The sequence below is a fragment of the Girardinichthys multiradiatus genome, chromosome 4 (genome assembly GCF_021462225.1).
Source record: "Girardinichthys multiradiatus isolate DD_20200921_A chromosome 4, DD_fGirMul_XY1, whole genome shotgun sequence".
Taxonomy (NCBI): Eukaryota; Metazoa; Chordata; class Actinopteri; order Cyprinodontiformes; family Goodeidae; genus Girardinichthys; species Girardinichthys multiradiatus.
Window position 1 is genome coordinate 19,565,519 of NC_061797.1, and position 12,691 is coordinate 19,578,209.

At 37.2% G+C, this 12,691-nt stretch overlaps 1 long non-coding RNA gene across 2 annotated transcripts in view; it reads right to left on the reverse strand.

Moving 5' to 3' along the window:
• Positions 1–2,432: 2,432 nt before the first annotated feature.
• The window catches only part of LOC124866980, a 39,481-nt gene continuing 29,222 nt past the window's right edge, over positions 2,433–12,691 (reverse strand). For both annotated transcript variants that reach the window (XR_007037960.1, XR_007037959.1), the window contains exon 5: positions 2,433–3,193. This is a non-coding gene — a long non-coding RNA (uncharacterized LOC124866980). The remainder of the gene's footprint in view (positions 3,194–12,691) is intronic.

Consider the following 12,691-nt stretch of genomic DNA (forward strand, 5'->3'; position numbering starts at 1 on the left):
TTTGAGGGTCTCGTAATACCATAAAACAGTACTTAAATATTTTAATTTCATTTGTCATAGAGGCCCCTCCCTCACAGTCTATTACCCTGACAACCATCCTTCATCAGCTGAATGAGTGCATTATTCATTAGCACTAATTATTTTCACATAATGTCTGCCCCGATATATTTAACCTCCACATTACACCCGGGATAATGGCCTTGTAAAATTGAATTGTGAGAAAGAAGTGGAGTTGGAGAGCTCATTTAAAGAACATAAGAGGGAAGAAAAAAAGAGTCAAAGAGGTGCAGAAGGGTTTTTGAAGCTGCCAGGGTGGGGTGGAGGGGTTGACAGGAGGCGTGTTAAACACTTTGGGACAAGGAGCCCCAGAAGTGATGGGACATTTGTTCTTGTCTCATTTGCATGCTAAGAGAAGAGCCCCGTGGTTCTCTGCTGGACTGACGAGATACCTAAAAGCACTGTAGGTTGAAGGTGGCTTCGAGGTGAGGAGTTAAGATCAGTTCGCCGTGTTGACGTCATGCCAGGCCCTGACATGGCCTGCACCCTGATGAAGATGAGCTGGCACAGCAGGAATAAAAAGTTGAGATTCGATTCCTAATTACATCATCTCACTTTCATTCCTTCTTATCTTTACTTTAGCTATATATACATCTCCTGTCATTTAGTTCCCTTCTTTTTATTGATTTTACTTCTCACATATTCTGCTTTCCAATAAACAACTTACCTGCACTGACGGACTGGTTGAATCACCCACTTTGGCTGAATCCCATTGAGAAGTACTGGGAAGGCGGTTTCTACAGAAAAAACGTCAAAACAAACCATGGGGCGATGAAGACTTTGTTCTTCTTTTGATTATTCATGAGACTGGCATTTAGCATCCTGTAAAATTTAAAGCCAAACAGGTCTTGCAGCTTAACTTGCTTCATCTCTGTGGTCTTCTGAGTGAGAGCTGTGAGCCCCTACTAGTAGGCATGGCTGAAAACTTATCCAAACATACACAAACACACACATACACACATTTGTTACACTGAGAAATTTCTTTGATAAACCAAGCCCAGAGATTTCTATTTTTTTGAGAAAATGCCTTGAAAATTCACACTGATCCCTTTCTAAGTGGTTCAGTAAGTATATACAGGAGTTCATCATTTATTTATAAAATGATCTAAGAAGTTTTAAGCAGATAAACTTGTTTACTTCCTGCTAACAAAAGAAATGAGCATGTGCAGTGCAAATTCACTTAAATGGCAAATTATTCAAAGATGCATCATATTTTATAAACCGCATTACTTTTAGAAAGGACAAGCATTAAGAATCATGACAAGTATTTTATGAAAACTGAACTGAAAGCATAGACAGCCACAGAGTGCTGAAAATCCACATGAGATCATTGTTTCACAAGTTGGGGAAAAAAAATCATCGCTGAAGCAAAATTGAACTCATCTGTTATTTCGTATTAGTCTACATGCATAGACGTAGTTATATGAAGAGCTGTGAACTGTTAAAATATATGCCTCTTTATGTGATGCAAAGAAATACAGGAAGATTATAAACCAAGGCCCTGCCAAAGTCCAGCTTATATGACAATTACTTACAGAAGCTTGGAATAAAAGGAACATTTCAATATATTAACAAACAAGAAGAATCTTCTGAACTACCATGGAAAAATATGCAAACTGATGTGTATTATTTTTAACATGTCTGGGCATTATAAAGAGAAAAGGTTAGTAACCCATCAAAGCAATTCAGTGAAAAATTAAGACCATATATTAGCTTCTTGAGTTTATCATCATGAAATTATGTTCTGTAAAATTAATTATAAATTAATAATAAAACATTTAAAAGAATGAAAGATTCTCTTTTGTTCTTGTGCATGTAACTTTTTTTGGTACCAAATCATTTGGTGAACGATCAATCAAGTATCTAAATATTTTCCTAATCTTTGCAGGGTCACATTGGGCTTGTGCCTATCTTCGGCCGTCAGCAGATAAAAATACACCCTTGGACAACACAAAAACAAACGGGACAGACAACCGTGCATGGACACATTCCCACCTAAGGACAATTAAATGCGAGAGTAAATTGGAGGATCTGAATATTACCTAGGCATTAGGGAGAACATGCAAACACCGCTGGCCTGAGCTGAGCTTTAAACCAGGATATCTTGCTGTGAGCAACAGTACTTTGTTCAGCCTTTCATCTGTAAAATTGTATTCTTCATAGACCAAATCAAAACAGTTATAGATTTTTATTCATAGCAAATGCATTATAACAGAACTAAAAATGTCTGAATTTACTTGCGCAGGGATTTAATTTTCCCTTCAATGTATACTGGTATGTATGAAAGTACTTCTGTAGTATGTACCACTGTGTTGTACATATTCTTCTGTTCGAAGCTGATGTTTACATGTGTCAAAAATGGATAAACATAAATCTAATAGCATCAAATGTTTAATTTTGTTTATGTTGCAATTTAAATATGTTCGGTCTACAAATGCATAAAGATAAAACGTTCACATCTGTAAGATGCACCATATTTAATAAACAATTACACCTCTGAATATGGAACTACTCATTTACATTATGGTTTGGAGCTATGGAAACAGTAGTAGTTAAATAGGTTGTCAGATGACTTTATTATCTGACTAATCATAGTGACATAAATTCAGTATATCTGATCTCAGTAACACTTTTCTTGAGCCTTCTTTGTGGGATTTTGCAAACAGTGACCAAGTTCCTCTCCAGGCTAAAGGAGTGCAATCATTTTGCTTTTTATACTTGATGATGGGTAATTGCAGTTTGCTCCAACTGGGAAAAAATGTTACTCCGAAGCTTTTCAGCTTGACGCCCAGAAGGCATCACTCTCTGTGTGTAAAATATCTGTCTCTCTGACATTTGGATTTGTCTTGAAAGAGGATATTTTTCAAAACTGCCGTTTGCTCATGTTTTCTAGATGGGATAAAAATCCTTCTTCTAGACTTCAGTCAAAACGGTCAAGGGAGAGCATAATTTATTATTCTTTAGGATTTGTAATACAGATCATAGTAGGTCATATTGTGTGCTAAATTAGTCTGCAGATTCTTTAGTTTTCCTGCTTCCTCCAAATGAATGCTTTCATTTAGTGTTTTAAGTTAAAATCATTGGACTTCATGTAGAAGCTTGCAGTGGCTGATGATGGAAAGGTGCCTGGTCTCATCTGCAGAAAAAACAAACAAACATTGATCACATTTGTTTTGCAAGTCACATTTATAAAATGTATGGTACAATTAACAGAACAAGAACAAAGCAACAGGACAATAGGTTTGGTCATCATTTCAACCATTTTTGGGTGTGTGACGGTATGATCGGTGCACTGATTTCGCTGTTATTGAGCAGACATGCTCTTCTTTGAACAATTCCTTTGAATCATGGCAGCTTTCCAATTACAGCACTCTGGTGACTAGCAATGAACCTTTATCCATTCTGCAAATGAGCATGCTATCATTAAATAATTTCCTCTACAAAGATGGTGCGGTGCATTATGAAATATTCAGAACTCAATTTTCCGGCCCTATCAGTCTTTGGAAAGATCCATAATTACATGATAATCCATAATGTAATTCATTTTGGGCACTTTCGGAAACTGAGATCCAGTCACTGCAAAATGTTTAATACGCCGGTGAAATTGGATAAAGTCCGCTTTGTTGTATTTTGTAATGATTGTTTAAAGGGATGATATTTTAAAATTCAGTTTTGCCACTATTTTTTACAACTACAGAGATCTACAGGGTCAGTGGGAAAGCAAAGCTTGCTAATGAGATGAATTCAGATACATTATGGTTGTAAACAGCATTAGAAACCAAAAGATGTGGAATCATATCTTTTAGGCCAGAAATGTGGGGTTACAGTTCAGTTATTATGTAGGGTAGCTCTACAATAGAGGCATATGTACAAAATATTGCTATTCAAAGGTGAGCACAAGAAGCCGATTGTGTAAGAGACAGATGGATATTTCACTAACACTGTTGTTACCCATCTGTAGAAGCACACAGCAGCCTATAGAACACTATCAACACAAGATTTTACATTGAATTGTGTGCCATAAAAAGTGAATGTGTTCTTTATATTCCCATATAGCTGCTGCAGCGTACTTGTGGAAGTTTATAACATATAATACAGTTTAGACAGCAGTATCTCACTGTAAGGGGTTCAAGAAAGTAGGCCATAAAAAACTGTAGCCACTGGCTTTAAAACTAATAAAGTTAAATGGTGCTGCTGACATTCTTTTGTGTTGCATTATTGGAAGTGAGGCTCATATCTGCAGCAGGATGTGTTTAAACAGCTGTCAGTCATTGCGACAGAGCACTCAGCAAGAAGATGGTGATGACATGCTTGTTAAAATGTGAAGCTCGTGTGATAACAGTGCTAAGCTTAAAGGCCAAAGCTGTCACAGCAAAGGCGAGACGGAAGAATGAGAGCGATAGGACTTGGAGCAGTGTGTCAAGCAGCTGGAATTGGAGCAACATTACATGAATCTCTTCTGTTTTTGGAAGTGATTAGGATAAAATACCTGATATTGGAATAATTGTCAACATGCAGAGTGGGGACAGAGGGACTATTTCCTTTCATACAGGAGGGCTTGTATTTCACAACCCCTTTTGTGATGCAGGAAAAATGGCAATTAGGCTGTACTAACTGTCTTTTCAAATGCTTCAAAGTGTTCAGAACAAAGCTGTGTGAAGTGCGCAAGTAAATACACCCAAAAATCCCATTTTCTTCCAATGTTAGAGGTATTCTTAATGGCACAAAAATAATTTGTTTGTATAGTATGATCTATTCTGATGTACTGTATGGTTGTCCTCAATGATCATAAAAATAGCAAAAACAGAGTCGCAGTTCCCAATTAGAAATATGTGACTGTCACCACACCCATTAGTTTTGTGACTTTATCATTATTATCAATTTTTTCCAACAACCATGGGCAACAACAAAAATATCATATGTTGTTGTTTCAACAAGCACTATAATGTCAAGTTTAGTGTGTTCCAGTTTATTACATTTGTCATTGTTCTTATTTTTTACATAGGAAACATAAAAAACCTGTCTATTTCGACATCCGTTGTAGCTGTTTATAGAACATACAAGGGTAAATTGACACTGATACTGTTAACTTACTAGGACTGGGTGACAAATGACCTCTCAAAGGTATATCCCATTCCACTTTGGAGACAGCACTATTAATTATGCACACAATCTGATTGAAAATAAAAGGAACAAGAGAGATTAATAAGTAATCATAGTTGTGTCTTTACACGACAAAAAAAAAAAAACACAACAGTACAATGTAAATATGTGAGGTAAAATAAGAAGATAAAAAACTCATGGTCATTGTGCAACTGTCATATTAAACAATGAAATCATATCAATTGTCCCAGTTGTAAAGTTTAAAAACATTGCACATTAACTTAATGTTAAATTAGGTACTTAAAGTACCTATAAAAGTGATAAATCATTGTGTTCAATGTGTACTATATACATGGGTGGGATCACCATAATGTACACAATTGACATATTTCACCTTGTAGAATTTGTATTCAAGAGTCTTATTGGACCCCATATCTATGGCGAACAGATGAACTTTTAAATTAGATGGATTTACAGGAAGGAACAACCCAAAACTTTCTTTTAAATGGGTTTTTACTTTTTATGTATTCTCTTACAAAAACTCTCCTGATATCCACAGATCACGTCAAATCAATAACCTCTCCAATCGTTCCTTCCGATGTTTACGTGTGAACATTCGCTTCCTCTCAATTTTGTTTGTGTGTCAGAACCAAATGATTGCAGCTGCCCTCTGAGTGTTTGTCAGTATTTTAACTTCCCTTCCATCACCTAGTGTGTAGCATTAGTTTGAGATGAGTTAATTGGACCAAATGAGATGAGAAACCCAGCTGTAGATACACTGATAGAGTTTGAGGGGAGTGTCATATGGCTTCCACCTCACGAGTAAACCACTAACTGATTATGTGGAGAAAAGTGAGACCTTCACAGTGCCTGCATGACTCACGAATGTAAAGTTAATTATTCTGATGACACAAGTGTTTGGACAAAGTGGGGTGTTGATGCTCCCCCATGCTGCTCTGTTTTGCTTCCTGTTATTTCATGTTGCTTCCTCTCAACAATAAAAACAAAATATTGAAAATTACTCATATATGTTCCAAAATTATTTGTCTTCCTCATCCCAGTCTGCCAGTCCTCGTTAACACTGCCATCACCTACATAGCCTTGTTGCTCAGTCACGACCGTCATCATCCTCTACATTCATATTTCACAATCCTCCCCTCTGGTCATAGAGACAGGCAGTTATCCTTTAAAACATCTCCCCTTGGTAAAGTCTTTGTCTCCTCTGCCATCACAGCTCTCAATACCCTCAGCAGATGTTAAAAACAATGTCTGGGAATTCATCATAGCAACTAAAACTCTATCAATGTTTTGTTAAAGCACTTGTCATGTCCACCACTTTAACTGTACTGTATGTTTTTGTAAATGTTGGAACAGCCTTTGTAGGTAAATCTCCCTTTGAGGACAACGAAGCATGAATCTGAATCTGTTTTGGGCTGAAATTGCCACTAAAACTAGATCATCAAAAAAAAAACTACTTGCAGGATCTGAAAACCTTTTACATTATATTACATTTACTTTAAACACTTAATGGAAGTCAGTTTTCATTTAATCATTAGACATCATTTTCTGTTTGTCAGTGGAATAACAGCCACCATAACCCCACTTTATGCTATCTTACACACATAAGACATTGAGTTTTTTAAGTGTCTTTCGTGCATGATGACTCTTTCTAATAACATCATTCACTTCCTTCGAGAAAATAATACTTTTTATGCCGTAGCAATCAAGCTCTGATGCCCTTCATTTTCTTCTTGACATTTTGTGATGAATTCCCATCTGCAAAGCATTTCCAAATGCTTTGCCCAAGGAGGTGTAATTTAAACAATATCAGTCAATGTGCTGCTGCCAGAATAAGAATTATGGTCACATGGATATCTCATCTGATGAGCAGCAGAGGACAGACTCAAATAACAAGAGTGCAATAATTCACTCAGTGTTATTATCCCCCCTAATTATAACACTAGATCCAGTCATGTCTCTTTTTCTTCTTGAATTCAGAATAAATTAGCGAATTGACCCCTGTTTTAATCATGTTTAAAATGTTCAGCTTTCCATACATACCAAAAATGGGTATGGTGTGTAGTTTTCTATTTGTCAGAATGTACAACACAAAACTAAAACGCCCATTAGGAGGTCGCATGAACTTTATAAATATTAAACATTCAATTCAAATTTGTCAAGTGTGCAAAGTAACCACACACTAACTATTCTAATCATACCACTGTAACAAGTTTAATGAGAGCAATCAGCTCTGAATATTCTTGCCTTCAAGGAAGCAGAGGTCCAAGTCAGTCACAGAGCTACTCCTTGGTCATTCTCGATTCATTTGCAGAGAGTGTTCTCTGGGTGTCAGGGTCTTGGCAGCGTTGCTCCCCAATGAATGCTACCTCCGAGTCCGCTTCTCAGTGGGGGTTCCTAATTAGATTCTCATGTGAATTTAATTGACTCACTGCTTGTGGTCTTGCAGGAGAGTGCAAAATGCTACAACCTCTATGGGGAGATGCTCCTCCACATGTGAAGTGGGCCTGTGCTCATGTCCTCTGAACAGGACCCGAACCTGAATGTGTCAGACTTTAGCTATTGCCATTAAAATTCTAAGCAGTGTTTGACAGAGCAAATCTGAATAAAAGACACATGCGAAGAGATTTGGTTATTAGATTGCTGGACGACAAGAAAACAAAGTGCAGCTTATTACTGTCATGCATTAAATGTTGATAGTGTGCTATATTATACAATTTTTGCACCAATATAAGTTATTCGTTAAGAAGACATATAGATACTGTAACTGCAAAGAGACATTTTTCAGTTCATTGGGAAAATATACAGATTATTATTTCTCCAGTAGCATGTTTTTCTGCACTGAAGAAGCTTATGTAAACAAAATGCGCTCAGTCTTTTTCACAGAATCTGGGTCTTCAGGAAAATCAATCTCCAAACAAAATTCAGTACAGTGCCAGACTAAAGAGGTTAATGAGCAGCATTTTCACTGACTTGTACATTTGAAACATAGTTTATCAGCATTGATAATCTTAAGTTTATCTTAAATAATGAACAATATTCACTTTTGCACATACTAAACACTCCTTCTGATACACCATAAAATCATCATGTCTTTGTTTGGAAAAGAGGCTGTTTAACTCATTCTCATTCTGTCTTTTAAATTTCTCAGTGCTGTTCTAATGAGGACGACATCTGGACCCATCTCACAATACGAGGCTGTGATGAATATGACCCCTGTGGTCAGGCCCTGCCCCAAACCCCACCAGGGCACATAAAGCAGTAGCGTAGGCCTGTTAAAGCGCTGCACTGGAACATAAATCGGTCCAAACGCTTCTTAACTGTCCAATTTGCATGGCCCTTACACAAAAAGGCTAACTATGTTTTATAAGACAAACATGCAGAAACACGAACACAGCGCCATGCATGCAGGTAGGCTGGAAAGGTTGGACTTGTTTGTTCTAGGAGGACATTTCACAGTTTGAATCTGTTAACACGTCTGACGAGACTTGTCCCTGAAATGGTAAACAACATTTGCAGGAGACAAAACAGTCTGCAAGAAAGATGGAAGCTCTGAGAGAAAAGAATTCAAAAGTTAGAGAGAAAAAGAGGGAACAGAGCAGATGCGAGACTGCCGATGGGAAAAGGCAAGATGAAGAGGGAGCTGAGATGGGAGTCTGGGTAGTTTTATCTAGTGGGCAGGCTGACGGTGGCGGCAGGATCTGTCTCTGTTAGCAAGAACATGGTCCTGTTATTAAAGCCATTTATCACTGGCTGAATATTCTCCCTTTAATAGGCGCTGTCGTTAATTACCCAACTTTGTCAAGACAGAGTGTCAAGGCTCTCTGTTTTCTCACAGACAGGCTCACCCAGCCACTCCAATGCATAAAGAAACTTAAACATGTCAGCAGGCCAAGGGACATTTTTATAAATGCAGAGGCAGAACAAGGAATCTGCACAGGCACACATTGGAGGAGGCATTTGTAGCTTGTCAAGTATAATAAAATCTTTGAAGAAAGAATTCAAATCATCCAATGAGGAGGTGATACAGTTACATGACTCTGCTTAATGGACAATGAGAAATAAATATATATATACATATATATATATATAATCCTAGTGTTCTATTGTGTTTTATTTACTTTTTGTTTATTTTATTTTTATTTTTACTGTGGTTTATATATAAATATTGTATTTATCCAACCCAATAGGGGTGTGAGTAATGTCACAGAGAAAACATGCAAAATCCAGAAATCCATTGTCATAATGATCCATCTCCTCAGTACAATAGTACAATGCTACCTATACATTCATGCAAAACTCATAATAATTAATGGAAAGTAAAATGTAATATGTGCCCTTAGGATCAGACGCCCATTATACACTGTGAGCACATATGTTTCAAATTAACGTCAGAATTAAGATTTATTTTGATATTCTATAAGACAAATTAGTAAGTTAGAGCTAATATCAAATACTAAATGAGAAATATAATTGTTGGGTGCAGGAAACATCTACACATCTCTGATTTCAGTTCAACAGTGAGAAATAGAAGTGCCAGGGAACTTTAATTTATATTCAGCTGATAGTATCAGAGCTCTGTGTAAAAGAAGGGTGTAGGGGCAAAGTCTCCTCCTCCTTCTCCACTCTCCAACCCTAATTAGAGACTTTTGTTCTCCTTTTATAATTAGCCACTTAAGTAGCAATAGAGTTGCGGCTGTAAAGCATTTACAAGCATACTTGACAGGACACGCCAGCACCTTTTGTTTAGCAATTAGGTTCTCTTTGAAAGGAACAATGCACAACATCTGCTGGTCTTGTAGAGCTCAGTGAAAGAAGGAGGCAAACAGAGACAGCAGTAAGGATCATGCCACAAGGATTTGCCACAAGGGCTGTGAAGTTTATAGACTGAGGAAAATGATCTGGAAATGAAATAATCAGCTCAGATGAATATGATGATAAGAGAGTCAGAGAGGTATGTGTAATAGGGACTTGTTTTTCACATTTCACTGATTAAGAACTGGCAGTGCAGATTCCCATGTGAACAATGCAGCACATACAAAGTTTAGCACACATCCTAGTATGACTTATTTTAGTACCCAGTCATTTACTTTGTAGTTATCCAAAGACAGAAGCAATAAAAGGCACCATGACGAGTGCTCCATTGATCCCTTTGGCATGATTAGCTCACTAGTGTGGCGTCAAGGTGAACTAATCAGATGCATTGATCATGGAATACTTTTTAATGCTTCCCCAGGCAATAATGTGATTTTTGTTTTCTCCTAAATTATCTGCTGGGATGCCCCTCAAGATATTTGGGAATTTATTTCCTGTGGGTGTCTGGAAGAATCCATGACTTCAAACGATAAACGTATTGCTAAACTTTACAATAAATTGGTAGCAGTAGCATAACTGTAATCAAATTCTTTGCTATATTTCTGTGAATTTTGTTCTAGTGTAGCTTACGTTTGATTTAACAAGATGTATTTCATTTTCTGCTTGTTTTACTGTTTGTCCAGAAGAGGTTGCTGTGTTCACTGCATTTTACAGGGAGCAAATGGTCAAGTCTGATTTTTCTGACTTCTATCTATTAGATAGATAAACAGAATGAGCAAAAATACAAACTGGAAGTTAAATTGACATGTAAGGAGCTTTTATCATTGCAGACACTTGCCAAATAAATATGAATTGGCTAATCACATTATATGAATGACTTGTGTTAAGTGTTTTGCTATTGGTGACTTGTTGGGTCCTGAACAGAAACTGAACCCCAAAGATCCAAATTAAGAAAATATTTTTATTGTTCAGTCTTTCCTCATTGAATGCATGCTAATTGATTATAGATGTAATGTCCATCATTGACAGTAGGGGGCAGGATCCATTCATTGATTTGACTTCCATTATGTAGAGGTCATGTAATTGTGTTGTGATGCCTATTAACACACACTTATGCCCCTCTTTGGAGAGCAATGTTTAGCCTGTTGACTTAAATGTGTTTACCTTGTTTCAAAGACCCGCTCTGACAGTACAGCATGTGACTTTTGAGAGAGATCTAACGGGGAAGAAGGAGTTCTTCAAAGGGAAATTTTTCTCTGCCCATTTGCAACAGAATCTAAAAACAAATCCTGCGAGGGTGTCTGAACAGCTGTTAGAGATATGAGCCTCTCTCTGATACCTGCGTTCCAGTGATGCTGGAGATCAAACACTTTGCTTAGCACAACATCCATTCCTGTCTGTCACACCCTCAGGCTAAACATCAACAGTGTGCCTTAAAGCTTGTGAATATTCTCATGACAAAGTTAAAATGTCTCGATTAAAACCTGACAACTCTGCTTTTCTTTCCTCTCCTCCACACCAATTCATGTGTGTGCTGTGGCTGCTTATTTATCTTGTGATTTCTGTTGGATACGTCTATCTTAATGGTGTTCACCATATCAGAAGGGTGGGAAGATTCAGCCAGTGTAAAGATCTTGGCAATGAGTCGCATTTGCTTTGATGCACTGCAGAATGCTATAACTGAAGTCTAAATCACTCTTCGTTGAAATGCTTTTTTTTCTTCCCTTTTGACAAAGTTATTTGAAACTATGTATTATACTATACTATATATTTTAAAGTTCCACCACCAGAGTCATTTACATGAGCTCCTGAATAATTAACAACCACAAAAATGATGGTGGGAAAATGCAGAGCAACTCGATGGTGGTCTCATGCCATGAACTCCCATCAGTCCTGTTTCTTCATCTTGATGCTTAATGTCTCATCCATCTGTCAACTTTTACCCAGACCTCATGGAAGATGGAGGGTGACTTAAAAGCCTGCCAAGTCAGACCTAATTAGCCAACGCCTAATCAGACAAACCCTAGCACAAGGGCACTAAGTGGATTGTAGGGAACAGTTAAGATCTTCTCTGTGGTTGACCCAGCAGAAAAAACCCCCACTAAGATCTACAAGCAGATGTGAAAACTGAATATGATGGGATCATAGCAAGAAGCAAAAAATGAAAACCTATGCAAAAAAACTGCAAAGTGATCTGCTAACACTTAGATTTAAACCTAAACATATAAGATAGAATGTCCTATAACATTTCTCTGTTACTCTGTATTATTTCTGTAATATTTATGGTTTCTTTAAGAAAAATGGTGCGTAAGTTACCCATTTCAATAACTTTCAATTTGCCACACACACTTTACACTCATTGGTGGGACCTAAACGGACAATTAACCTAGAAAAAACACAGGTACAGGACAGACTTGACACTGTCAATCACAACATACTCGTGCTTGATTGGTTCAGGTCTTACTTGGCAGACTTGGAAACTTTGTGTAATGTATAAATCAAAGCAAAAAAAAGATCAGAGTATGGACCACTATAAGTCTTTTACTATACCAATGTTAAGAACTCAATGCTTAATACTTGTGTCATGAATAACTACATAACCACAGTCCCTTACAGTCACTGAGTCAGTGTGTCCATACTATCTATCAGTGGAAGAGTGAAAATTTCCTTTAACTTGATGCCAAAAACATGTTGTTTT